The sequence below is a fragment of the Salvelinus alpinus genome, chromosome 15 (assembly GCF_045679555.1).
Source record: "Salvelinus alpinus chromosome 15, SLU_Salpinus.1, whole genome shotgun sequence".
Lineage (NCBI taxonomy): Eukaryota > Metazoa > Chordata > Actinopteri > Salmoniformes > Salmonidae > Salvelinus > Salvelinus alpinus.
The window spans coordinates 43,984,904-44,011,563 of NC_092100.1; the positions used below are offsets into that span (position 1 = coordinate 43,984,904).

At 41.4% G+C, this 26,660-nt stretch overlaps 1 pseudogene; it reads right to left on the reverse strand.

Moving 5' to 3' along the window:
* Positions 1-357: 357 nt before the first annotated feature.
* Positions 358-26,054, reverse strand: LOC139539334 (uncharacterized; annotated as a pseudogene).
* Positions 26,055-26,660: the final 606 nt, after the last annotated feature.

Here is a 26,660-nt window from a genome sequence, read left to right on the forward strand (position 1 = left end):
AGTAAAAATAAATAAAAACCCTTGAATGAGTAGGTGTGTTCAAACTTTTGACTGGTACTGTATGTAAAAGTGATATTTCAGTAAAAAAATATATACAGTATATACATTTGCAAAAAAATTCTAAAAAACTGTTCTTGCTTTGTCATTGGGGGGTATTGTGTGTAGATTGATGAGGGAAAAAACAAAGTAGTCAATTTTAGAATAAGGCTGTAATGTAACAAAATGTGGAAGAATTCAAGGGGTCTGAATACTTTCCGAATGCACTGTATCTATTACAAAAAATAAGACATCCTGATGTGGACAAACTAGGGAATATTTGTCTCCTTTCCTGCCACCTCTCCTGACAGATATCCTTTATTACCTCCTTTCCTTTTGATCCCCCCTCCCTTCACTCCTCTCCTCCCCTCTAAACCCCTCTACTTCCATGGCTCTATCCTGCAGATCTTTGAACACATCTAGCAGCTCTGGTTCCTGCCCGGCCGAGAGTTCAGGAGTGTTCATCTCCAGCCAATCAGAGGAGCGGATCTGTTGCCTCAGGGCACCAATCAGGGAGTCCAGACTGCCTGTGGGATGGGACGTCTAGCAGTCCAGCAAGACAAAGTCTTCATTGGCTAATGGGATGGCATCAGGGTCGGGGTTATCCTTCTCCCCTGGCTCTTCTGATGATGAGGTGTTCTTGGGCAAACGCGTTGACTTGACAGCCACAGCTTTGTGTGAGCCTGTTGTGTCCCACTTTGATGTCATTTTTGTCCCTTCCTTCTCGGTGGCCTCGTTGGTTGTGCCTATGTCAGGGGTTGATGTGGCCTTATCTGTCTCCTCCAGGGCCTACCTGATCCTCTGCATACCTACAACAACCACACATAACACAATGAAGAGATGGCAAGTAAAGGAAAATAGGACAGAGAAAGGGAGTAGAAAGAGAGGAGAAAAAAATCTGTTTCCTGCCTCTATCATCATGAGAGGAGAAAAACAGATGAACTGATTGATGAAGGTAGCGAGCGTCAGCTATTGCTGTCGGTCGGTGAAGATGATGCAGAACCAGCCTGGAGTGGAGCAGTGGAAGGCTTGGCCACAGCTCAGCACCACCTTGTGTTTCAGTAAACACCTCCACAGAGACAGCTCCTCCACAAACGATGGTTCATGCAGGTACTGACAGACAGGGGAAAGGAGAGAGAGATGTTGTTGCTGTTAATGTTATTATCATTACCACTACTACTAGGCCTACTATTATTATTGCTTTATTACTGTTAGTCCGACCATTGTTGTTATATGTGTACTTTGACAATGTAAGTAAATTTAACTTGCCATGTCAATAAAGTCTATTAAATTGAGAGAGTGCGATAAAGAAAGAGAGAGAGGAGGAACCATGTCAGGAAGAACCAAGAGAGCGGCTCCTCATTATCCAGTCTTCTAACCCCAACCCTGTGTCAGTGTCCTTACCTTCCTGAGGTCAGCCCAGATGTAGAAGCCAGCAGACCGGTTGAGGTAGTGGACTCCCAGGCTCTGTAGCTCCTCAGTCATGTATCTATGAGCGGCCTGCATTCTCAGCCTGTTATCTGGAAGAAATATCCCATCGATCCAATCTACAATAGAAAACAGGTATGTTAAACTCCCTAATCAGGGTGATACAGTATGTCCTCTCATCTAGTGTGTGTGTGTGTGTGTGTGTGTGTGTGTGTGTGTGTGTGTGTGTGTGTGTGTGTGTGTGTGTGTGTGTGTGTGTGTGTGTGTGTGTGTGTGTGTGTGTGTGTGTGTGTGTGTGTGTGTGTGTGTGTCCGTTCACCTGTCCTGGAGCAGCCTTGCCATCTGATGCTGTATTGGATCAGGGACACCGTGGAACATCCACAGCTTATCCAGAGCTTCGACCAAGTCCCTGTTGTCAGAGTACACAGTGCCCACACACACCCTGCCATCGCAAAGTCCTGCACAAGAACAACACAAATGAGACAGGGGTGAATCTAAGAGGGGGGCCAGATAGTCCCCACAACAACATGTATGTACAAACACATTCAGACACGTATGCTCATGCACTCACACACAGTGCATTTGGAAAGTATTCAGACCCCTTGACTTTTTCCACATTTTATTAAGTTATAGTCTCATTCTAAAATACATAAAAGTATTTATGTTTCTCATTAATCTACACACAATACCTCCTTCTTAGCATACGTATTAAACATAAAAACATAAATACCTTATTTACATAAGTATTCAGACACTTTGCTATGAGACTCGAAATTAAGCTCAGGCACATCCTGTTTCCATTGATCATCCATGAGATGTTTCTACAACTTGATTTGACTCCACCTGTGGTAAATTCAATTGGACATGATTTGGAAAGGTACACACCTGTCTAAGGTCCCACAGTTGAAAGTGCAGAGCAAAAACCAATCCATGAGGTTGAAGGAATTGTCCGTAGAGCTCAGAGACAGAATTATGTTGAGGCACAGATCTAGGGAAGGGTACCAAAAAACTTATGCAGCATTGAAGGTCCCTAAGAACACAGTGGCCTCCATCATTCTTAAATTGAAGAAGTTTGGAACCACCAAAACTAAACTGAGCAATCGGTGGGAGTAGGGCCTTGGTCAGAGAGGCGACCAAGAACCCGATGGTCACTCTGACAGAACTCCTGAGTTCCTCTGTGGAGATGGGAGAACCAACCATCTCTGCAGCACTCCACCAATCAGGCCTTTATGGTAGAGTGGCCAGACGGAAGCCACTCCTCAGTAAAAGTCACATGACAGCCTGCTTGAAGTTTGTCAAAGGCACCTAAGGACTCAAGATTATCTGGTCTAATGAAACCAAAATTGAACTCTTTGGCTCCAATGCCAGGAGGAAACCTGGCACCATCCCTACAGTGAAGCATGGTGGTGGCAGCATCATGCTGTGGGGATGTTTTTCAGCAGCAGGGACTGGGAGAGTAGTCAGGATCGAGGGAAAGAAGACACTCCCCATCCAACCAGACAAAGCTTAAGAGGGTCTGCAGAGAAGAATGGAAGAAACTCCCCAAATACAGCTGTGCCAAACGTGTAGCGTCATACCCAAGAAGAATCGAGGCTGTAATCGCTGCCAAAGGTGCTTCAACAAAGTACTGAGTAAAGGGTCTGAATACTTACATAAATGTAATATTTCCGTTTTTTATTCATTTTTAATTTGTAAACAATTATTTATTTTTTTACTGTTTTTGCTTTTTCATTATGGGGTATTGTGTGTAGATTGATGAGGAATAAGGCTGTAATGTAATAGAATGTGGAAAAAGTCAAGGGGTCTGAATACTTTCCGAATGCACTGTATGCATGTGCAGGCAAACGCACACACACTCACTTTAGACTCAAACCTTGCTGATCCCCCACATCACATGTGTTCTCTGTCGGTCCAGAAAGCTGCAAGCACAACATTGTTAATGTACAGTCAATAGGAAGGGCTTGCATGTGTGTGTGTCATACCTCTCCATGCCTCTTCATACACCGTCAGCATGTACACCTCATCTACAATGGTGTGCAACTCATGCCTGAGACAGGGGGAAGGAAAGGAGAGAACAGGGAGGAAAAGCGAAATAATGCATTATGAATTTGTATTGCACTGTTTTACGATGTTTATTGTACTTTATTACAAAGGCAATGCAAGCAGGCATTTTAAACACTGTCGGAAGGCAGCCTGAGTGTGTAATAGAACAGGGCTGGTTTATGGTTACTGCAACTCAGTGCATGGGTAGTAGGTCTGTAGAGGGTGTTAATGCTGAGAGCGCCACTAAAACTAGAACAGATGGTTTTGGGAGAGTCCTCAGCCCTTAGTTGTACTTTACAGTAAAACTACAGTCATGATACATGGCGTTTTATGCGCTGAGGGAAAAGAAATTGTGGTGTGAGGGAAAAAAATACCTCTTGGCAAACTCCAGGAAGCCAGTCCTGAGGGGAGTGGACCTCAGCCAGGGGGTTATGGGGGTTCACCAGGATCATGACTCTGACATTCACCCCCTGGCAGAAACCCAACAAGGGACAGTTATACCGATGATGATTCTAGTGCCTCTCTCTTAATTTATGAATTGATAACTATTTCGGTTGGGTGGGAGGGTAGGGGGGTTACCTCGCTAGTGGCCTTCCCCATAGCTTCCTCCAGTCTTTCCACAGCGAGGTGGAAAGGCCGACTGCCAAAAGGTTAAAACACACACAATAAGCACACAACAAATACAGTGCATTCAGACCCCTTGACTTTTTCCACATTTTGTTACCTTATTCTAAAATTGATTAAATTGTCGCCCTCCCCGATCAATCTACGAACAGTACCCCATAATGAAAAAGCAAAAACAGTTTTTTAGACGTTTTTGAAAATGTATACAAATTAAACTGAAATATCACATTTACATAAGTATTCAGGCCCTTTACTCAGTACTTTGTTGAAGCACCTTTGGCAGTGATTACAGCCTCGAGTCATCTTAGTTATGAGGCTACAAGCTTGGCACACCTGTATTTGGGGATTTTTTCCCCATTCTTCTCTGCAGATCCTCTCAAGCTCTGTCAGGTTAGATGGGGAGCGTCGCTGCACAGCTATTTTCAGGTCTCTCCAGAGATGTTCAAATCGTGTCTTAGTCCGGGAATTGGCTGGGCAACTCAAGGACATTCAGAGACTTGTCCCGAAGCCACTCCTGCGTTGTCTTGGCTGTGTGCTAGGGTTGTTGCCCTATTGGAAGGTGACCCTTCGCCCCATGTCTGAGGTCCTGAGCGGTCTGGAGCAGGTTTTCATCAAGGATCTCTCTGTACTTTGCTCCTCTCATCTTTACCTCGATTTTGACTAATCTCCTAGTCCCTGCCAGTGAAAAACATCTCCACAGCATGATGCTGCCACCCCCATGCTTCACCGTAGGGATGGTGCCAGGTTTCCTCCAGTCGTGACACTTGACATTTAGGCCAAAGAGTTCCATCTTGGTTTAATCAGACCAGAGAATCTTGTTTATCATGGTCTGAGAGTCTTTAGGTGCCTTTTGGCAAACTACAAGCAAGCTGTCATGTGCCTTTTACTGAAGAGTGGCTTTCATCTGGCCACTCTAAAATAAAGGCCTGATTGGTGGAGTGCTGCAGAGATGGTTGTCCTTCTGGATGGGTCTCCCATCTCCACAGAGGAACTCTGGAGCTCTGTCAGAGTGACCACCTCCCTGACCAAGGCCCTTCTCCCCCGATTGCTCAGTTTGGCCGGGCGGCCAGCTCTAGGAAGAGTCTTGGTGGTTCCAAACTTCTTCCATTTAAGAATGATGGAGGCCACTGTGTTCTTGGGGACCTTCAATGCTGCAGAACTGTTTTGGTTCCCCAGATCTGTGCCTCCACACAATCCTGTCTCGGAGCTCTACGGACAATTCCTTCGAACTCGTGGATCGGTTTTTGCTCTGACATGCACTGTCAACTGTCGGACCTTATATTGACAGGTGTGCCTTTCAAAATCATGTCCAATCAATTGAATTTACCACAGGTGGACTCAAATCAAGTTGTAGAAATATCTCAAGGATGATCAATAGAAACAAGACGCACGTGAGCTCAATTTCGAGTCTCATAGCAGAGGGTCCGAATACTTTTGTAAATCGGGAATTTCTGTTTATTTTTTTATACATTTGCAAAGATTTCTAAAAACCTGTTTTTGCTTTGTCATTACAGGGCATTGTGTGTAGATTGGTGAGGAAAGACGTGTATGTAATACATTTTAGAATAAGGCTGTAACGTAACAAAATGTGGAAAAAGCTTTCCCGAATGCACTGTATATGGTATGCCGTTAAGAATTAAGGCCTACCTCACAGTGGAGGTGAACATAGAAGAGCCAAACACCACTGTAGAGATGCACATCCTCAGTGACCACTATAGAATGGCGTTGAAATAAGGGTTGCATCTAAAACACACACACTGAGTCTGAGTACACCTCTCTAACAAACTCAAAATCCATTAATTAAATACAGTACCATGTATTTCACAGTATGATAAGGCATGGGTGACATTTAAAGCTTCAGTTACAGTATGTTATGCTATCCATAAGTGAAACAACTGGACATACTATTTGAGTGTACTTTAAGTGAGTTGAACTAACCTTGCAGGTCACAAAGCACTGCGGCTATGAATGAGAAGAGGGAGCCACAGCCATTCATCACCACAACCTGAACCCCCACACACACACAAATAAGACACTAGCTTTATGAGTAAAAACATTCTTCATAATTTAATGGTTAAGTAAGTACAAATTTTCTCCACAAATGTACCGAAACATTACGATCAGCGAATACCATAATGTAGTTATTTTGTTAGATACTATAAGCTGAAATCATTTTTTTTTCAAAGCCATTTTAGCGGTCGCGCCAGCTGTTCGGTCTCAACAGATTCACAAATCATGTTTTGAAGTGAGATATAAGAAAGATCATTTTTTAAACTGGTACTGGGCTACCTCTAGCCTAGTGGTTAGAGTATTGAACAAGTAACCGAAAGGTTGCAAGATCAAATCCCTGAGCTGACAAGGTAAAATCTGTCGTTCTGCCCCTGAACAAGGCAGTTAACCCACTGTTCCTAGGCCATCATTGAAAATAAGAATTTATTCTTAACTGACTTGCCTAGTTAAATAAAGGTAAAATACATTTTGAAAATACCTTCAGACGAGTCTTGTGAGGATTGTGGGAGTCCTAGAGCAAAACAACCAACATTTTTGTGTTCGAGACAGTCCATATAGGGGTCATAATAGTTTGTAGACCAAACCGACCGATTTTCGGGACATTTCCAGGTCTGACAAACACCGCTGTAGCTCCACTGCAGATGCAGAAGGCCGACATCGGCGGATGTGGTGGATTGAGATGCAACCCATGCAAAAGAAAATGTCTATTTAAGATATCAGGTTATGGGAATTGATGTATTATGCTAATTAGATTTCCGCGGGCATCAACTCTAGGGGGTTAACTAACTTACCAGGCTAGCGCATCATGCTTTGTGACATTATGTTAGCTAGCTATCCCCAGTTAGATAATGTGTTTTCACTTATTTGCATCTGAATGCTTGTTGCGTTCTCCCTGGTTTCCACTAGTTACCACAGCCACAAAGTCAAAATTGACTTTTGGTCTTAATTTAAGGTTAGGGTTAGGCATAAGGTTAGCAGTGTGCTTAATGTTAGGGTTAGGTTCAAAATGACATAAGAGACATTTTAGAAATAGACAGGCTATACGACTTTGTAGCTGGGGTAACTAGTGACGACCTTTCTCCCTGGTGCACTCGTTCGTTCGTGAGTTGGCTGCTCGTTCTAAATAGTATCAGCTAATCTGTTCAAAACAGTGGCAACATGCAGCAGTGGTCATTCGGTTTTTGACATGCAAAAGCGAAATAGGTGTATTTATGCTGTTGTTCAAATGCACAGATCACTTTATATATCGTCTCAAAGAAACTACTGGTAGTTCAAAAACTTGGCATCATATTTCTTTCATGCTGCTTTGTTGACAACTCCCAACCACCTTGCGCCCGGGTATTCAGCCAATCAGCAGCCACCACTGTCTTTAACTATTCATACCCATAGATTAATAGCCTACAGTCCTTGATGGATACAATCCATTTTCTGTGGGCCTAAGCACTTTTACTGTCATTAATTTGGTAAATGAAAGTCATTAATTGAGTCGAGTCCACTGGTATCACAGGCCTAAATGAGTCGCTATACTTATAATACAGTAATAATATAATGAAGTAGTCTATAAATCACAGCACTCCTTAAAGGCCAGGATTAGGAGAGGCAGTTTACTCCCCTGGGTCAGGGAAACTACAGTAGTGAGACAAGAACCTGGACACCTCTTCTCTCAGACTACAGATCGGATATCGTCGTCGTCATCACCACCACCATTATTACCATCACCATCATCCTAATCGCTGCTCTAATAAACATCTTCCTTCTGTATAATAAATCTTATCGAATTGTAGTCTCTAATGAATACATGTACCATAACCATCCTTTTCAAATAACACATGACATATGGAGTCCTATACAAGGAGATTTCTTACAAGTGGTGGCCTTTCCAGTCAGGATACTACAGCAAGGCTGGGTCGATATGTTGCTGTCAGGCTGGGTCTTCTGTGGCAGTGAGGGACACAAAAGGGAGTCGTTTTCTGGACAGAGAGCGAACGGTTACATTCAATAGAAGTGTCATGCACAAGACCACAGATTAAATATAGCTACGGTAAGTACAGAACCACATCTCTAATGGACATCTCACTTGCTGGTCAACACCATAGAAGAAATGGTTTATTCTGATTGACAAAGTCAGTGATAAGCAGTGGTGTAAAGTACTTAAGTAAAAATACCTAAGTACTACTTCAGTAGGTTTTTGGGGTATCTGTACTTTAATGTTCATATATTGGACAACTTTTTACTTTTACTTTTACATTACTAAAGAAAATAATGTACTTTTTACTCCATAACTTTTTCCCTGACACCCAAAAGTACTAGTTCTATTTTGAATGCTTAGCAGGACAGGAAGATGGGCCAATTCACGCAGTTCTCAAGAGAACCCCCCTGGCATCTCTACTGCCTCTGATCTGAGACTCACTACACACAAATGCTTCATTTGTAAATGATGTCTGAGTGTTGGAGTATGCCCCTGGCTATCCGTAAGTAAATACAATAAACAAGAAAATGGTAGGATCAGCATGAACGAAGATGGGTCCAGAGGTGAAACGTCCCTTGAGCTCCATCAATGCCCTGTTAGCCTCGGGGGTCCAGCAAAATCGGGTCTGAGACTTGCGGGTTAGGATCGTGAGAGGTGCTGCCACATCACCAAAGTTGCGTATAAAAACGCCTGTAAAAATTGGCACACCCGAGGAACCACTGGACCTGCTTGAGTGAGGTGGGACGGGGCCAGTCGGCAACCGTGCTTCAAGCATTGAGCTGTTTATGACTTCAAGCGTATCAACTCCCGAGATTAGGCTGGTGTAACCGATGTGAAATGGCTAGCTAGTTAGTGGGGTGCGCGCTAATAACGTTTCAATCAGTGACGTCACTCGCTCTGAGACCTTGAAGTAGTTGTTCCCCTTGCTCTGAAAGGGCCGCGGCTTTTGTGGAGCGATGGGTAACGATGCTTCGAGGGTGGCTGTTGTCGATGTGTTCCTGGTTCGAGCCCAGGTAGGGGCGAGGAGAGGGACGGAAGCTATACTGTTACACTGGCAATACTAAAATGCCTATAAGAACATCCAATAGTCAAAGGTATATGAAATACAAATGGTATAGAGAGAAATAGTCCTATAATAACTACAACCTAAAACTTCTTACCTGGGAATATTGAAGACTCATGTTAAAAGGAACCACCAGCTTTCATATGTTCTCATGTTCTGAGCAAGGAACTTAAACGTTAGCTTTTTTACATGGCACATATTGCACTTTTACTTTCTTCTCCAACACTTTGTTTTTGCATTATTTAAACCAAATTGAACATGTTTCATTATTTATTTGAGGCTAAATTGATTTTATTGATGTATTATATTAAGTTAAAATAAAAGTGTTCATTCAGTATTGTTGTAATTGTCATTATTACAAATAAATAAATAAATACATTTTTTGAAGAAAACCGTCCGATTAATCGGTATCGGCTTTTTTTGGTCCTCCAATAATCGGTATTGGCGTTGAAAAATCATAATCGGTCGACCTCTACTGTAAACTCTCCTTCCATACTCACATTAAGCATCTCCAATCCAAAATTAAATCTAGAATCGGCTCCCAATTTCGCAACAAAGCATCCTTCACTCATGCTACCAAACATACCCTCGTAAAACTGACTATCCTACCGATCCTTGACTTCGGCGATGTCATTTACAAAATAGCCTCCAACACGCTACTCAGCAAACTGGATGCAGACTATCACAGTGTCATCCGTTTGGTCACCAAAGCCCCATATACTACCCACCACTGTGACCTGTATGCTCTCGTTGGCTGGCCCTCACTTCATATTCGTCGCCAAACCCACTGGCTCCACGTCATCGATAACTCTTTCCTAGGTAAAGCCCCGCCTTATCTCAGCTCACTGGTCACCTTAGCAGCACCCACCCGTAGCATGCACTCCAGCAGGTATATTTCACAGGTCATCCCTCCTTTGGCCGCCTTTCTTTCCAGTTCTCTGCTGCCAATGACTGGAACGAATTGCAAAAATCACTGAAGCTGGAGTCATATCTCCCTCACTAACTTTAAGAATCAGCAGTCAAGAGCAGCTTACCGATCATTGCACCTGTACACAGTCCATCTGTAAATAACCCACCCACCCAACTACCCCATCCCCATATTGTTATTTATTGTTTGCTCCTTTGCACCCCAGTATCTTTACTTGCACATTCATCTTCTGCACATCTATCACTCCAGTGTTTAATTGCTAAATTGTCATTATTTCGCCACTATGGCCTATTTATTGCCTTTACCTCCCTAATCTTACTACATTTGCACACACTGTAAATAGATTTTTCTATTGTGTTATTGACTGTACGTTTGTTTATCCCATGCGTAACTCTGTGTTGTTTGTGTCGCGCTGCTTTGCTTTATCTTGGCCAGGTCGCAGTTGTAAATGAGAACTTGTTCTCAACTGGCCTACCTGGTTAAATAAAGGTGAAAAATAAATGTGGTTGTGCTGCAGTTGGGGCAGGACTGCCAAATGGGATTGATGAAGTAGCAGGGGCAGATACTGCATTAAGTAGAGCGGTTGAGTCAGTTGAGTCAGTAGTGACAGGAAGAGCAAACAGTGGGCCAGTAGGGGTAGTCTGTGTGACAGCGACCAGGGCCCCATTTAACTTGCTAAACAGAAGGAGCTCATGCTGTCTCTCTTTCTCTGCCCTTCTTTCCTCCTGCTGCTCCCGCCTATCCTTGGCCTGCGCCTCCCTCTCCCACCGTGCCTCCTCCATGGAGAGGAGCCTCTGCCAGGTCAGGAACCGGACTATAGCTTCGTCCAGGGGCCCCCGGACCCCGCCTCCCCCACCAGCCCCTCTCCCTGCACTCCGGACGCTTCCTCTGCCTCACAGGGGCTGCAGGTCGGAAGCACTCTTGGTCACGCTGGTTCCCTGTGTCCCAGCCACCAGGACCAGCCATGGATGCCCATGTGCCTGAAGACCCAGTGCGGTTCACTGACACTTGAGGAAGGAAAGAGAGAAAGAGGAGAGGGAAGAAGACATCACAAACACTTATTTTTCTTATTGAATTCATACTTACTGATTTTCAAAGCCATCGTGCTCCAGCTCCAGATATAAATATCTGAAGTAGAGCCCTGCAAGGGCATGACTTTTAAGCCCGAGACCTACCCATGCCCACGACGTTCAGCCCCAACCCTACCCTGGTACAATTGCTTCTGCCAAATTTAAGGCCTTGCCCGAAACCAGAAATAACTTCCTCCATTAACTACTCCTCTCGGTCTGTCACTCGCTCCCTGCAAACAGCACAATCTGCATGTGCTCTGCTCATGGCGGCTCTGCGTCTGTGAGTATCCATAGCAACAACTCAGCTTGGGTTGCTCTGCTCAATGATGAAACATGAGAGAGCAGTTCGCTGTGAAATACTTTGTCACTCTAAACTCTGACAAAACTCAAGGAACATTCTTATTTTCCATGAAATAATCTTTCCTGTTTTATATTTGACAAGGTTGAAGCATGTTATGATCTTAGTCAGACATGACTGTACTGCGCAGCAGAGCACGAGCAAATGGCTTAGCTTGTAAATGTTACTGATCAATTTAGTGATACCCGAGCCCTGCACGTACCCTAGTTATGGATGAAAAAAACAGGCCCTACCCGGCCCAAATCAAATGTATAATGTCGGGGCCAAGTTTATTGTAGTTTTGTGTTTTTATATTAGTTTTTATTTCTATTCGTTTTTCAATGTTGATTTTGAATTCAGTTTAGTTTCAGTTTGCTGGTTTGTAATTAGTTTTATAAAAATATTTATATTTCATTTTTATATTATTTAGTTTCAGTTTAAGTTTTAGTGATAGGGACAGAAAGCATGCATGGGGGCTAGGAGCCATTTGTGTTGTTTATTGTTTTTGGGGTGTTTTTTTGGATGTCACTTGAGGGACAGTAATACATAAGGTGAATGGTCAGGTAATTGGTTAGGGTAGCCTTTCTCATGACTCCAATGCTACATTGGAGTAATTTCACATCCCTTTTGATTAGCTGAGGTGAGTTGGTCAAGTGTGAAACACTATATAGAAAAAATGTAGCCCCGATTGCCATACGGTTTTTGAAACCTTGAACACTCAACTTAATTATTATCCAAAAATAACTTTACAAATATGAAAGATACAGTTACAGGGCTGCCAACTTTTGATGAAAGCTTAGAGTGAGATTTGCAATGTGAATGTCATTGCCTCCTAGCACAACCCCCTAGACGTGGGAAAAACTTACTGTTTAAAAGCTAATTTCCTGCATTTCTATGAATTTTGGCATGGCTTAGGCCTAATTGGACAACTTCGATACTTTGTAATTATTGGGGTATGAAATTTAAAGTACGCTAATATTATTTATTTATTTTAACATGTTTTTTGGGGTGGTTTGACAGACAGTAATTAAATGAAATAGGGAGACATGCAAATGCTAAGAAACAGTGGAAGTCTGAAAGCGGGGATTGATCCCTGTTCTCAGGTGGAAAGTTGTACGCGAAATGTGCCAGGGAGTGTTACCACTACACCAAGGCTCTGCACAGGAAATATTAATGGTTGATGGCAGTGGGTAACCAAATCATAGATTGCAGTCTCCTTGTCTATAGACTGCTTTCAAGGTAAGGACACAAACATTTTGTAATTTGGGTGAACAATCTCTTTAAGGGCTGGATGAAAATCCTGCTTGTTCTCGAGGAGGGTTGGCCATCCCTGATCTATGTTTCCCAAGTGCTGGGTGTTTGAAAATGTTCTTGTTATAACAATTAATTTATCAAAATCACCAAACCTTCAAGAACAATCTAATGAATATCAATATTCAGGTTGTTTATACCTACTAGTTGAAGATCCTTTCCATCATCTTACTCTACAGAGACAAAATATTATATGTTTATGAGTTGCCTAGAATGTACACAATACTAAAATGTCAAATTATATTTGATTCTTGGAGCATTTAATATCCAACGCCTATTTGTATGACGTATTCAAAACTTTCTATGAATGGCTGCAAAAATACATAGCCTCATAAGTCATTTTCAAAGACACAAGTAGGCATATGAGATTTCAAATATGTGATTACACTGGCAAAATTGGAAAGAAGTAGAATAATATAATAAGTGTGGGGAATAAAAGTAATGTTCTTGCTGACAAGCACAGTAATTACCCTATATTTTAGCCCATTGTTAAGAATGCAAATTGTTCCACTGGTCAGACTAAATAGATAATACATCTCCTGAAGACAAGATGACATTAATTTACCCCTATGCCCTAACCAAATTATAATTTGTTATATTATCCCCCCTCTAAAATAAAATTTACACTTTTGGGTTCACAATCTGCTTGCAAAAAGTATTTTCATAGATAAAAAGCAGGTCACCCTACCAAATTCCCTGCTAAAACATACTGGTCTGTCTGCTGCCTTTTCGTTGTCACAGCTTAAATGCCAAACGAGGGGAACTAATGCAAATGTGGTTTAAATCGACTTTTGTACATGTTGTCAAAAGGTTGCATTCTGCAATAGGGATGGGGGTAAAAGCAACCTAATTTTGTTGACAAAATTGTACATTAAACAGCGCTACTCTGTTTACTTACGTGATAATGCCCGAGATACCGGTGTTTGGAGGATATATTGGAACCGCGTTTTTAGGCCGAGACAAAGTCGATGGCCGGCAAACCGTACCAATATATCCCCCAAACACCGGCTTCGAGGGCACTAACACTTTTAACGGGTTACCAACATCTTCAAATAATGATTGACATATTTTAATTTTTAAAGTTATACAAGATATAGTCCCGAAACAAATGTAGGGTTCTATTGGTTCGTTTGCCAGAGACGCAACCCAGTAACGTTAGTTCAGTATCTTTTTGTTCTGTATCCAGTCGTTCGTTCTAAATGTTCCATTGCCATACTGGCTAGCAACATTCTTATCCTTTGCTTGCTAGCTAGCAAACTACTGCTAACTTACAGTCACGTCAAACAGTGCAGAAATAATAACAACAGTAGCTGCATTTGTTTAAGCTTTTTTCTAATGACGTTTATTTGGACACATAACAATGAGCTAATGAGGCACGATTTCGCCTGGCATAGAAAATGTGCTCTCGTTAGGACACTGTTGTTCAGAGGAGCTAGCCAACAACACAGCTAACACAATCACTTCAAACTGAAGCTGGAAAGACTGCAAACTAGCTGCACTTCGTTTCCTTGGACCTTTTTTCAATTGGCATTTCTTTGTATATATCCATAAAAATGATGCCAACTGATTCATGATTTAGACTGTCTGAGAAACGCTGCCTGCCTCTCTCTCGTCCCGACTCCTACACGTTCATTACACCTGTAACGTCCTGACCAGAGTTCTTATGTGTTGTGCTTGTTTTAGTGTTGGTCAGGACGTGAGCTGGGTGGGCATTCTATGTTGTGTGTCTAGTTTGTCTGTTTCTGTGTTCAGCCTAATATGGTTCTCAATCAGAGGCAGCTGTCAATCGTTGTCCCTGATTGAGAATCATATATAGGTGGCTTGTTTTGTGTTGGGGATTTGTGGGTGGTTGTTTCCTGTGTCAGTGTTTGTGCCACACGGGACTGTGACGGTTAGTACGTTTGTTGTTTTGTATTCTTGTCTAGTTTTCATGTCATTAAATTATGGAAACTTACCACGCTGCACATTGGTCCTCCGATCCTTCTCGCCTCTCCTCGTCCGATGAGGAGGACGACTTAGACTGCCGTTACAACACCGAGGTAAAAACAGTTTCAAGTTGGATATTCGCCTGTAGTTTTCCTAACGTCCACCAACAGCCGTTAGGGACCGTCAACAGTGATAAATCAAAATGTTCAAATTTCAATAGCTCTTTAACCATTACTCCTAAAACTTTCAAAACTGGTTACAGCTAACCCGATGGCATAGACACACATTGCACACTTTTTTTTGTCGATTTAAATCTTGCACTATTTTTTTTATTTCAATAGCTCATTGGTAATACGACCTATGACTTCAAACAAGGTTCAGAATGTCCACTGACTACCCTTCTATATTGCGCACCCTTTATTTTGTCCATTTTCATCTCACATGATTTCACATACATTTTTCAAAATTTAGAATTTAGAATTTCAATAACTCCTTGGTCATGTGACCTACTGACTTCAAACAAGGTTCAGAATGTCCACTCAGTGGGCCTACACATTGCACACCCTTTAGTTTGTCCATTTTCATCTCACATAATTTTACATGAATGTTTCTACATTTAAAATTTCAATAGCTCCTTGGTCATGTGACCTACTGACCTCAAAAAAGGTTCAGAATACCTTCTTATTGCACACTCTGGTGTTCGTCTACTTTCATCTCATGCTATTAGACTTAAATCTGTAAGCTTGCATGGCCTTCATTTTACATGGATGTTAAAACATTTTGGGGGGATGTTCCAGCCTCGCAATAACTGTCACATGGACACTAAAAAGATCTGCAAATGGCTGTATGTGGAATGGATCAAGGACAGGAGAGGTGTTTGAACAGAGGTGCTTAAAGGAAGACGCACAGGTAGGCCTAATGAAAAACAGTGTTTTTTTCTCTTTTTAATCACAGTAATAGGCAGGGATTTGTCAGTCACAGTGAGCTTGATAATGTGAAAGAATCCTTTTTATATCATCACTTTCATATACTGTACATTAAGACAGTTTACATAACCTGATAATGACTTGATAGTTGAGTGCATTCACAACAAGCCACCTGCAGACAACTTAAAAAATGCAATAGTGCATTTGAGCGTTCGTTTTTCTGATGAAAATAGTTATTTGATGCATGGCCTACTATTTCTAACTAGAAAAATACATTCCTACATCTTTTGTGAGTAAAATCCTTTTTCCAAAATTGATTTAGGTACATTTTTGTGAAGAGGTATGAGGATTGTGATATGGGTCATTTAATAGTAAAATCATTTAAGGGATCAATACATTTCTATATTGCTTCCCCAGTATCTGCATGAACCATCAGTCCAAGTGTTTTTGGTTGACCCTGCTGGACAGAAAGAGAAGGAGGAATCGGAACACGCTGCATTCAAATTCAGGTCTTAGTTATTCCATTGTACTGGATCTAATACATATTAGCATTTTTCATAAGTGTAATAATTTTTTATGACATACTGTGAAAAACTCTCTTGGATGCTGGCTCTGTCACTTTCAGACATGCGCAGAGCAGACTGAGAGGGGAAGGGTAGCTCTTGACTTGAACCACAGGGGTTCTCTGTAAAGAGAGAGTAATCCAAAAGGCACAGACACACCCCTTGACTTTCAATTGGCACCCTTGACCTGTATGTATTCTCTCCTGATTGGCTCTGTGGTGCACAGTCTGGCAGTCTGACTAAAGTGCCAGAGGTATGAGGAGAGACATCCTCCTTTGTATTTATGGGAACACATATTTCCTAACACTTTGGATCCTATTTGTGGACAGTTAGAAGACACAATGCATCAATGCAAAAAAAAATTAAATACTAATTACTGTCCATGAGTAACCTCAACCTTGTGGGTCTGTGGGTGTTTGGGCCAATAAAGTGCAAACTCAATTCTACCACTGACTAGTCTCTCATGCCCCTATGAACGGGGACACAGGGCAATAGTTTTTCATCTAAACAAGCCCTTTTTTACTGGAGTACACTAACCCTTAATTGGGGGTCTTTTCTATACACACAGTAGCAGTTTACCAGATGAGACGTCAAGAAGATCAAAACATAGATAGTTGTAAGGGTGTATTACGTCCTTTGCTGGCCCCATTGTCATATCCATTCTGGATTCTGAGTGGTAAAATCATAGCTGAAAAATGCCTCTATGTATCTGTTACATTTTCCGCCAAGACAGAACTGCCAAAGGAGGTGGAGTTGCAATCTACTGCAGAGACAGCTTGCAGATTTCTGCCATGCTATCCAGGTCTGTGCCCAAACAGTTCGAGCTTCTACTTTTAAAAATCCACCTTTCCAGAAATAAGTCTCTCACTGTTGCCACTTGTTACAGACCCCCCTCAGCCCCCAGCTGCGCCCTGGACATCATATGTGAATTAATTGGACACCATATGTGAATTAATTGCCCCCCATTTATCTTCAGAGTTTGTACTGTTATGTGACCTAAACTGGGATATGCTTAACACCCCGGGCGTCCTACAATCTAAACTAGATGCCCTCAATCTCACACAAATTATCATGGAACCTACCAGGTACAACCCCAAATCCGTAAACTCGGGCACCCTCATAGATATCATCCTGACCAACCTGTCCTCTAAATACAACTTTGCTGTCTTCAACCAGGATCTCAGCGATCACTGCCTCATTGCCTACGTCCGTAATGGGTCTGCGGTCAAACGACCACCCTTCATCACAGTCAAATGCTCCCTAAAACACTTCAGCGAGCAGGCCTTTCTAATCGACCTGGCCCGGGTATCCTGGAAAGATATTGATCTCATTCCGTCAGTAAAGGATGCCTGGTTATTCTTTAAAAGTGCTTTCCTCACCATCTTAAATAAGCATGCCCCATTCAAAAAATGTAGAACCAGGAACAGATATAGCCCTTGGTTCACTCCAGACCTGACTGCCCTTGACCAGCACAAAAACATCCTGTGGCGTACGGCACTAGCATCGAATAGCCCCTGCGATATGCAACTTTTCAGCGAAGTTAGGAACAAATATACACAGGCAGTTAGGAAAGCAAAGGCTAGCTTTTTCAAACATAAATTTGCATCCTTCAATTTTTTTTTTACTTAAGCAATGGGTAAAGTTGACTAAACTTAGTCCACTCTGTTCGTAACAGATTTATATTTTTGGGAACAGAAAACTGTATTGAGATTAAGTATTTCATCGTTAAAAAGATTAGCAGACAATCAGTCAAAATCCATCTCGTTCCATCTTCTCCCACTGCCGGACATTTGGCTTGTGGAAAAGCCATGCGGATGCTTCACATTTGTATATCCAGTGAAATATCTAGCTCAGTGTTCTATCTGTGGATGGAGTGCAACGGCGAATTTAGTTATTGCACATGTGCACTTCAAAGAGTAGGCGTTCCCTAACGGAAATATGCAAATAAATGCTAGAACGCATCAATAGAATCTCACTAGCTCATGCTTGGCTCTGCCCACCCCCTTGCTTGTTTCTGCCCATTATGATTAATTTGCTCCCATTGGAAACGACAGGCTCTGGTCTATCTTGGGTTAGTTCCAAAAATCTTTGGTCGTACATGTTGGCCCCAGTCAATTGTTCAAATGAGAACCCTATGGCTGTATGGCCTTGTTTCCCTGGAGCTAAGGTTGGTGTTACGGATACAAGTATTATGTGTGTATCCTGTGTGTTTCTTTTCTCTCCTTCTCCCCTACTCACAGGTGACAATCATCATTCCCCAATCAGTCATCAATCAGTCGCTAATCGGTAGACACCTGCTCCTTTTCCCTTACCCAATCACATTCCCTTTCCCTTGGTTTAAAAACCCTGTCAGTTGTTTTCTCTGGAGCTCAATCTCTCTGTCAATGCCATCTGTCTATAGAGCTCTTGTTTGGTTTGCAACTACATGTCACTTTGTCCCCACCTGTGAGTATTGGTTTTGTTATGGTGTTTGTTTGATGGTGGGAAAAGGGGGTACCAAGATAAGTCGCCCATGGGCATACTTTACCCGTAGGAATACTTTGTTAAATACACTAGTTAGAACTGGGCGGACCACCCACTGTATTTTTGGTTAGTTAGTTAGCTGTTGTTGAAATAGGCTAGTCTAGCTTAGGGGTGTTTTTGGATACTTATTATTTCTTTCCTTGGGTCCAGCTCAGCCCCTTTCCTGCTCCCCCCTTTACCGTGTGTTTAGAAATAAACCCTGTGTGTTTGACGGTAATTTAGTTGTCTGTGGTTATTTTGTTCTCACTGTTACGTTTTCACTATTATAATTTGCGTGAGTTGTGTTACGGGTCCCATTACCATCCCCCCTAGACTGTCGGGCCAAAGGGATTCGTAACAGTTGGGATAGGTTTAAAGGTCCAATGCAGCTGTTTTTATCTTAATATCAAATATTTTCCGGGTAACAATAAAGTACCTTACTGAGATGGTTTTCAATTAAAATGGTCAAAAATAGCTTCTTTGCGAAGGGCAATTTCTCATGCAACAATTTTGCAAGGAATGTCTGGGAGTGGTCTGAGTGGGGAGGGGAAAAGAGAACATTTTCTGTTATTGGCAGAAAGGTTTGGAACTCTTATACACTAATTTACCAAATGGTGATGCCAAAACATATGGTGGAAGGAAAGTCTCGCCCATATTTACGCCAATCCAATGCTTTTTTTTTTACTGTAAGAAGAATCAAGTTAGGTACCTAGATGTTTTTCCCTCTTAGCTACTGATAGCTAGAGCTAGTGATGCAAAAGCTAGGCCTTTTTTAAACATTGCCATCTCCTGGCCGCCATAGCCACGGAAAGGTGTTTGGGAGTGCTGCTTTTTTAAGGGGTGCTGCAGCACCCTCAGCATCCCTACTTCCTGTGGCTATGCTGGCCACATTTACCCACCAGATTCAGTAGCAAACCCCCCAAAAGCCAAATGAAAGTATAACATTTTTTTATTTTACATTATTCATGATGGATGTTATTTTATTATTGTTTGTTTTCAAGTCAATGATAAGTTTCACTATAGTCTTAGTTTTTCAAACAGGTTTGTTAATTATTCACTTTCAGTTTATTTTTCATGATTCGTTTTTGTTTTGTTTACTATAGGCTAATAAACTTGGTTGGACAGTATGACTCGGGTCAGGTAGCAGAGCTCTAATCTGAAGTGTTTTAACAATTGAACATCTTGGCCATGTTCTGTTATAATCTCCACCCGGCACAGCCAGAAGAGGACTGGCCACCCCTCATAGCCTAGTTCCTCTCTAGGTTCTGACCTTTCTAGGGAGTTTTTCCTATCCACCATGCTTCTACCCCTGTATTGTTTGGGGTTTTAGGCTGGGTTTCTGTACAGCACTTTGGGACATCAGCTGATGTAAGAAGGGCTTTATAAATAAATGTAATTTGATTGAAGTGCATCTGAAATCAGCATATCAACTAATTTATGTGCACAATCAAGAGTAATCATGTACGCTGATGTCATTGTACACTGATTCATGTTTTCTTTTAAAACCACAATATGGATCACTCCACAGCCTTTTTTTTTATTATATGAGCAAAAAATATTAAATTTTATTTGGAACGGCAAGCCAGACAAAATTAAACGGGCCTATTTATATTATGAATTCGGAGGGCAGAAATGATTAAACATTAAAGCATTAGACCTATCACTAAAGGCGCCATTCATACAAAAGTTATACTTACATCCAAACTGGTTCTCTAGTATATTAGTAAGAATGTCTCATCCCATGTTCAAAAATGGCCTTTTTCCCTTTATTCAGATTACAACCTCTCTCTTTCGGTTATTTGAAAATGAAATAATCTCCAAAATATCACTATTTAAAACAAGCCACTGAAATTGGTTTCAGTTTAATTCACCAGAAAAGACAGAACAAATAATACAACTAATATTCTGGTTAAACTCATATACTAAATGATTTTTAAAAATAAACCTTGTTTTTTGAACAAATGTTTAAAAAAAGTATAATCTTTGTAAATTATATCATAAATAGGACTGGTGGAGTTAAGTCACACGCAGCTAACAAAAATGTATGGCCCTGCATTAAAGACCAAAATTGGTTAAAGAAAATTGTGATAACAAAAAGAATATATACCAGTTTCATTCAAGGAACAAAAAAATGACAGCTGAGCCATATAGATTGCAAAATCTTTGGGAAGAGATTTTCGATGTACCGATACCATGGTTTATGAACTGATACGCAAAACTACGCCAGGTTCAAAACTTAGAATTATATTATTATACAAAATTCTTGCAACCAATAAATGTTATATATATATATATATATATGGGGGATACAACCATCCCAGCTCTGCAGATTTTGCTGCGAAGAGACAATCATTAGATCATTTGTTTTAGTACTGTCCATATTTCGCTTGTTTTTGATCGTAGGTCCAAGAATGGCTGAATAATTGCAACATTTGCCTGGAGAACTCTGCAGATAGCAATACTGGGTGATTTGAAAAGTCAATCGATCAATAATATAATACTTTTAGCTAAATTTTTATCTTTAATTTACAATCTGTAGCAACTATGAGAATAGAAAGGTTGAGAACTTTTGTGAAACATCACAGCACAGTTGAAAAATATATGGCAAATTGAAATCCAATATGGATGGTGTTTAAGAGATAGATGGGAGGGGTTGAGTGGAGCTGAATGGTGGGACTAATAACAAGATAACTTACGTAAAATGTATATAGGTTCAGAACTTTTGTGAAATAGCACAGTTAAAAATATATGGCAAATCAAACTGGATGGACATCAGAAATAGATGGGAGAGGTTGAGGGTAGCGGAAGGATAGGAGTAAAAATATAACTATTGTAAAATAGATTGTGTCTGTGAAATGTATGAAGTGTGTGTATAAGATGGAATAGAAGTCTAAGTGTTGTCGTTCATTAGTTTACTCCAATTAGGGGAGAAGTGGTAGGATTAGTGGAAAATAATTAAGGAAAATGTACAGTGGCAAGAAAAAGTATGTGAACACTTTGGAATTATCTGGATTTCTGCATAAATTGATCATCAAATTTGATCTGATCATCTAAGTCACAACAATAGACAAACAATGTGCTTAAACTAACACACACAAATGTATTTTTCTTGTCTATATTGAATACATAGTTGCAACATTCACAGTGTAGGTTGGGGAAAGTATGTAAACCCCTAGGTTAGTGACTTCTCCAAAAGCTAATTGGAGTCAGAAGTCAGCTAACCTGGAGTCCAATCAATGCCCTGTCAAAATTTGAGTTTGCTACTCGCAAGAAGCATTGCCTGATGTGAACCATGCCTCAAACAAAAGAGATCTTTTAAGACCTAAGATTAAGAATTGTTGACTTGCATAAAGCTGGAAAGGGTTACAAAAGTATCTCTAAAAACCTTGATGTTCATCAGTCCACGGTAAGACAAATTGTCTATAAATGGAGAAAGTTCAGCAGGAGTGCCGTCCTGCAAAGATGACTGCAAGAGCACAGTGCAGAACCTCAACGAGGTTAAGAAGAATCTTAGTGTCAACTAAAGACTTACAGAAATCTCTGGAACATGCTAACATCTCTGTTGACGAGTCTACGATACGATACGTCTACGAAAAATAAACAAGAATGGTGTTCATGGGAGGACACCATGGAATAAGCCACTGCTGTCCAAAAACAACATTGCTACACCTCTGAAGTTTGCAAAAGTGCACCTGGATGTTCCACAGTGATACTGGCAAAATATTCTGTGGACAGATGAAACTACAGTTGAGTTGCTTGGAAGGAACACACAACACTATGTGTGGAAAAAAAGGCACACCAACATCAAAACCTCATCCCAACTAAAGTATGGTGAAGGGAGCGTCGTGGTTTGGGGCTGCTTTGCTGCCTCAGGGTCTGGACAGCTTGCTATCATCAACGGAAAAATGAATTCCCATGTTTATCAGCATAACATTGTCCTGCAAAGTGTCTTATCTGTCCTCCAATTGAAGTTCAACAGAAGTTGGATGATGCAACAGGACAATGACCCAAAACACAGAAGTAAATCAACAACAGAATGGCTTCAACAGAAGAAAATACGCCTTCTGGAGTGGCACAGTCAGAGTCCTGACGTCAACCCGATTGAGATGCTGTGGCATGACCTCAAGAGAGCAGTTCACACCAGACATCCCAAGAATATTGCTGAACTGAAACAGTTTTGTAAAGAGGAATGGTCCAAAATTCCTCCTGACCGTTGTGCAGGTCTGATCCGCAACTACAGAAAACGTTTGGTTGAGGTTATTTCTGCCAAAGGAGGGTCAACTAGTTATTAAATCCAAGGGTTCACATACTTTTACCACTCTGCACTGTGAATGTTTACACGGTGTGTTCAATAAAGACAAACTTATAATTATTTGTGTGTTATTAGTTTAAGCAGACTGTGTTTGTCTATTGTTGTGACCTAGATGAAGATCAGGTCAAGTTTTATGACCAATTTATGCAGAAATCCAGGTATTTCCAAAGGGTTTTTCTTGCCAGTGTATATATGCAGTACCAGTCAAAAGTTTGGACACACCTAGTCATTCAAGGGTGATTCCATGTGTTATTTCATAGTTTTGATGTCTACAATGTAGAAAATAGCAAAAATAAAGAGAACCCCTGGAATGAGTAGGTGTCCAAACTTTTCCTCATCAATCTACACATAAAACGAAAACATGTTTTAAAAAATGCTTGCAAATTTATTAGAAATAAAAAAACAGAAATGCCTTATTTACATAAGTATTCAGACCCTCTCTGGTCTGATAAAACCTAGATTGAACTCTTTGGCCTGAATGCCAAGCGTCACGTCTGGAGGAAACCTGGCACTAAACCTGAAACCTGGCACCACGTCTGGAGGAAACACTGTGCAGCGACGCTCCCCATCCAACCAGACAGAGCTTGAGAGGATCTGCAGAGAAGAATGGGAGAAGCTCCCCAAATACAGGTGTGCCAAGCTTGTAGCGTCATACCCAATAAGAATCGAGGCTATAATCACTGTCAAATGTGCTTCAACAAAGTACTGATTAAAAGGTCTGAATATTTATGTAAATGTGATATTTCTGTTTTTTATTTTTAATACAGTTGTGTGTAGTATAATGAGGGGCCAAAAACGATGTAATCCAGGCTGTAATGTAATAGAATGTGGAAAAAGTCAAGGGGTCTGAATACTTTCCGGATGCACTGTATGCATGTGCAGGCGCACACACACACTCACTTTAGACTCTTACCTTGCTGATCCCCCACATCACATGTGTTCTCTGGTGGTCCGACAAGCTGCAAGCACACCATTGTTAATGTACATTCAATAGGAAGGGCTTGTGTGTGTGTGTGTGAGACCTCTCCATACTAAGGATGCTGTGGAAAGTGGCTGTCTCTTCAAACACCATCAGCATGTACACCTCATCTACAATGGTGTGCAACTCATACCTGAGACAGGGAAGGAATGGAGAGAAAGGAAAAGTGAAAACATTTATTGAGTAAAGGGTCTGAATACTTACGTAATTGTGATATTTTAGTTTTTTATTTTAATACATTAGCAAACATTTCTAAAAAACAGTTTGTTCGTTGTCATTATTAGGTATGTGTGTAGATTAATGAGGGGAAAAAAGCAATTTAATTAATTTTAGAATGAGGCTGTAATGTAACAAAATGTTGAAAAAGTCAAGGGGTCTGAATACTTTCCAAATGCACTGTAGATATTTACCAAAAAATATATGGGGGATTGGAAATGATGCAGACAATTACGAGTATGGAAGCTACAATCTATCTGCAATATTAAAGCTGATCTACCCCATAAGAAGAAAAGAAAGGGAAAAAAATTGTAATTATGTGGTGTGTTTATACAATAAAAGTCCAGTTCGTACAGCCTTGAAACATCACCATTGAATTGTACAATAATACAGTTTACTGTATTATTAGCTGTTGCCAGCTAATTTGTCCTTGGCTATAAACATTGGGTTGTTGTTTTACCTGAAACGCACAAGGTCCTCTACTCCGACAATTAATCCATAGATAAAAGGGTCAACCGAGTTTGTTTCTAGTAATCTCTCCTTCAGGCTTCTTCTTATTCTTTCAATATTTATATGGCAGTTGGCAACCAACTTTAAGGCGCATTACCACTCCCAACTGGATTGGAGTGTGGACCTCAGTTCATCTTTCAATCCGACATGTGGATATATGTTCCTTAAAACCAATGAGGAGATGGGAGAGGCAGGACTTGCAACATGTCAAGTGTCACAAATTGTCACAAATAGAACCACGCTACGCAGACACTCGTTGAAGCGCGAGAGCAGTATGGGTGCAATGATTGAATAACATGTAACACGACATGAGCAGTGTGGTCAGCATGTTACAAAATAAATGTACACATGTTATTCAATCTTTGCACCCACACTGCACACGTGCGTCAACGACCCACTGCGTAGCCAGGCGCTAAATTAGAACTTGGTTCTATTTGTGACGCTTGATGCGCTGCAAGTCCCACCTCTCCCATCTCCTCATTGGTTTTTAGGAGCATATACCCATGTGCCATCTCCTTATGTAAGTGTTGGGGCTAAAAATAAAAGTTGCATCTACCCTAACTTCCGATAACATTTCTGAATGAATATCCATGCAAAATAATACAGGAGATTAGGCCAATCAACCTCATCTGCTATTTTAGCCAACCTGAAGTAGAGAATCGCATGCTCGCCATACGCTCTTCTCACACCATCTCGACTGAGCCCTCTTGACCCAGTCCGGCAGACTTCCCATTGGTGTCATGCTCATCTCCAAACCCGATATGGTACAGCATCTCTGGGGGCGCAGCGTCGGAGTTCAGCAGTCAATTCTCAGACTCTGCATCCTCGCAATTTATCTCCAGCAGCTCCCCCAGCCTGGGCGGATGACCAAAAAGACCAAAGAAGAACCCGCCCGAAGCAGTGGAACCAAAGGCACCACCTGGCAGACCATGGAGGTATGCGCCTGCCCCACTTGGGGAGCTCTGGACGACCTGGTTGGCTATAACAGTACTGCCCAAAGAGAAGTAGACTATGGCCGGTTGGTTCGCTAAAACCCGGTACATTACATCATAAGACTTCCACGACCTCCCGCCGCCGGTACTCCAGTTGAATCTTTTTGATATTCTCCCTGCAATGCTCGCCGGTGCGATAGATGCCTTTCTCTCGCAGGACGTCCGCTATTTGGTTGAAAACATGTTGATTTCTGAGGGAGCTCTCCCGCTCTAGTTGGACCAACTCATCTGACCACCCCTGGAGGAGTTCTGCCACCTCTGGGTCAGACCAGTTGCTGCCCGCTTATATTTTCTTCCACGGAAGTTCATTTTAGATGCCACTTTGACAGATGGTAGGTCCTCTGAGTTATCTTTTCTATGGAAATAAAAACAACCCTGTTATTATTTATATATATTTTTTTAATCAAATAACCAATCATTAGCCTGAGTTTGGCTAATGTAGCCTAATAGGCCTTAATATAGGCCTATGCTAGCAGGCTTAACGAAATTAGCTAATAAATAATCAGTAGGCTAAAATAAATAGTTATGATCATACTATGAAGCACTCAACTAAAGTAATAACAAAATGGGAGACTACAGCACCAACACAAAGGTGTGTTATGCTTACAGTAGGCTGCCAAGATTCAGTTCGCTCAGCCCGGTCTAGAACATGTTTTTTTTGTTGACGCAGTTAGCAACAATAGCATATGTAAAATAAAATGAGGGGAAGAGAATCCTAAAAATTCTACATCCGGGTTGATGGATAATTTTGGACCGTATTAACAGCAGAGCCACTGGAAGCGGGCTGGCTGCTTGTCATTGGGTTTGTGTGTTAGCAAGCGAGTCAGAATGAACAGGATCGCTCTTTTGCGCCCTCTACCATACAACATTGTATGGAAACCATTATTTATGCATGCACGGTATAAATCCGGTAGA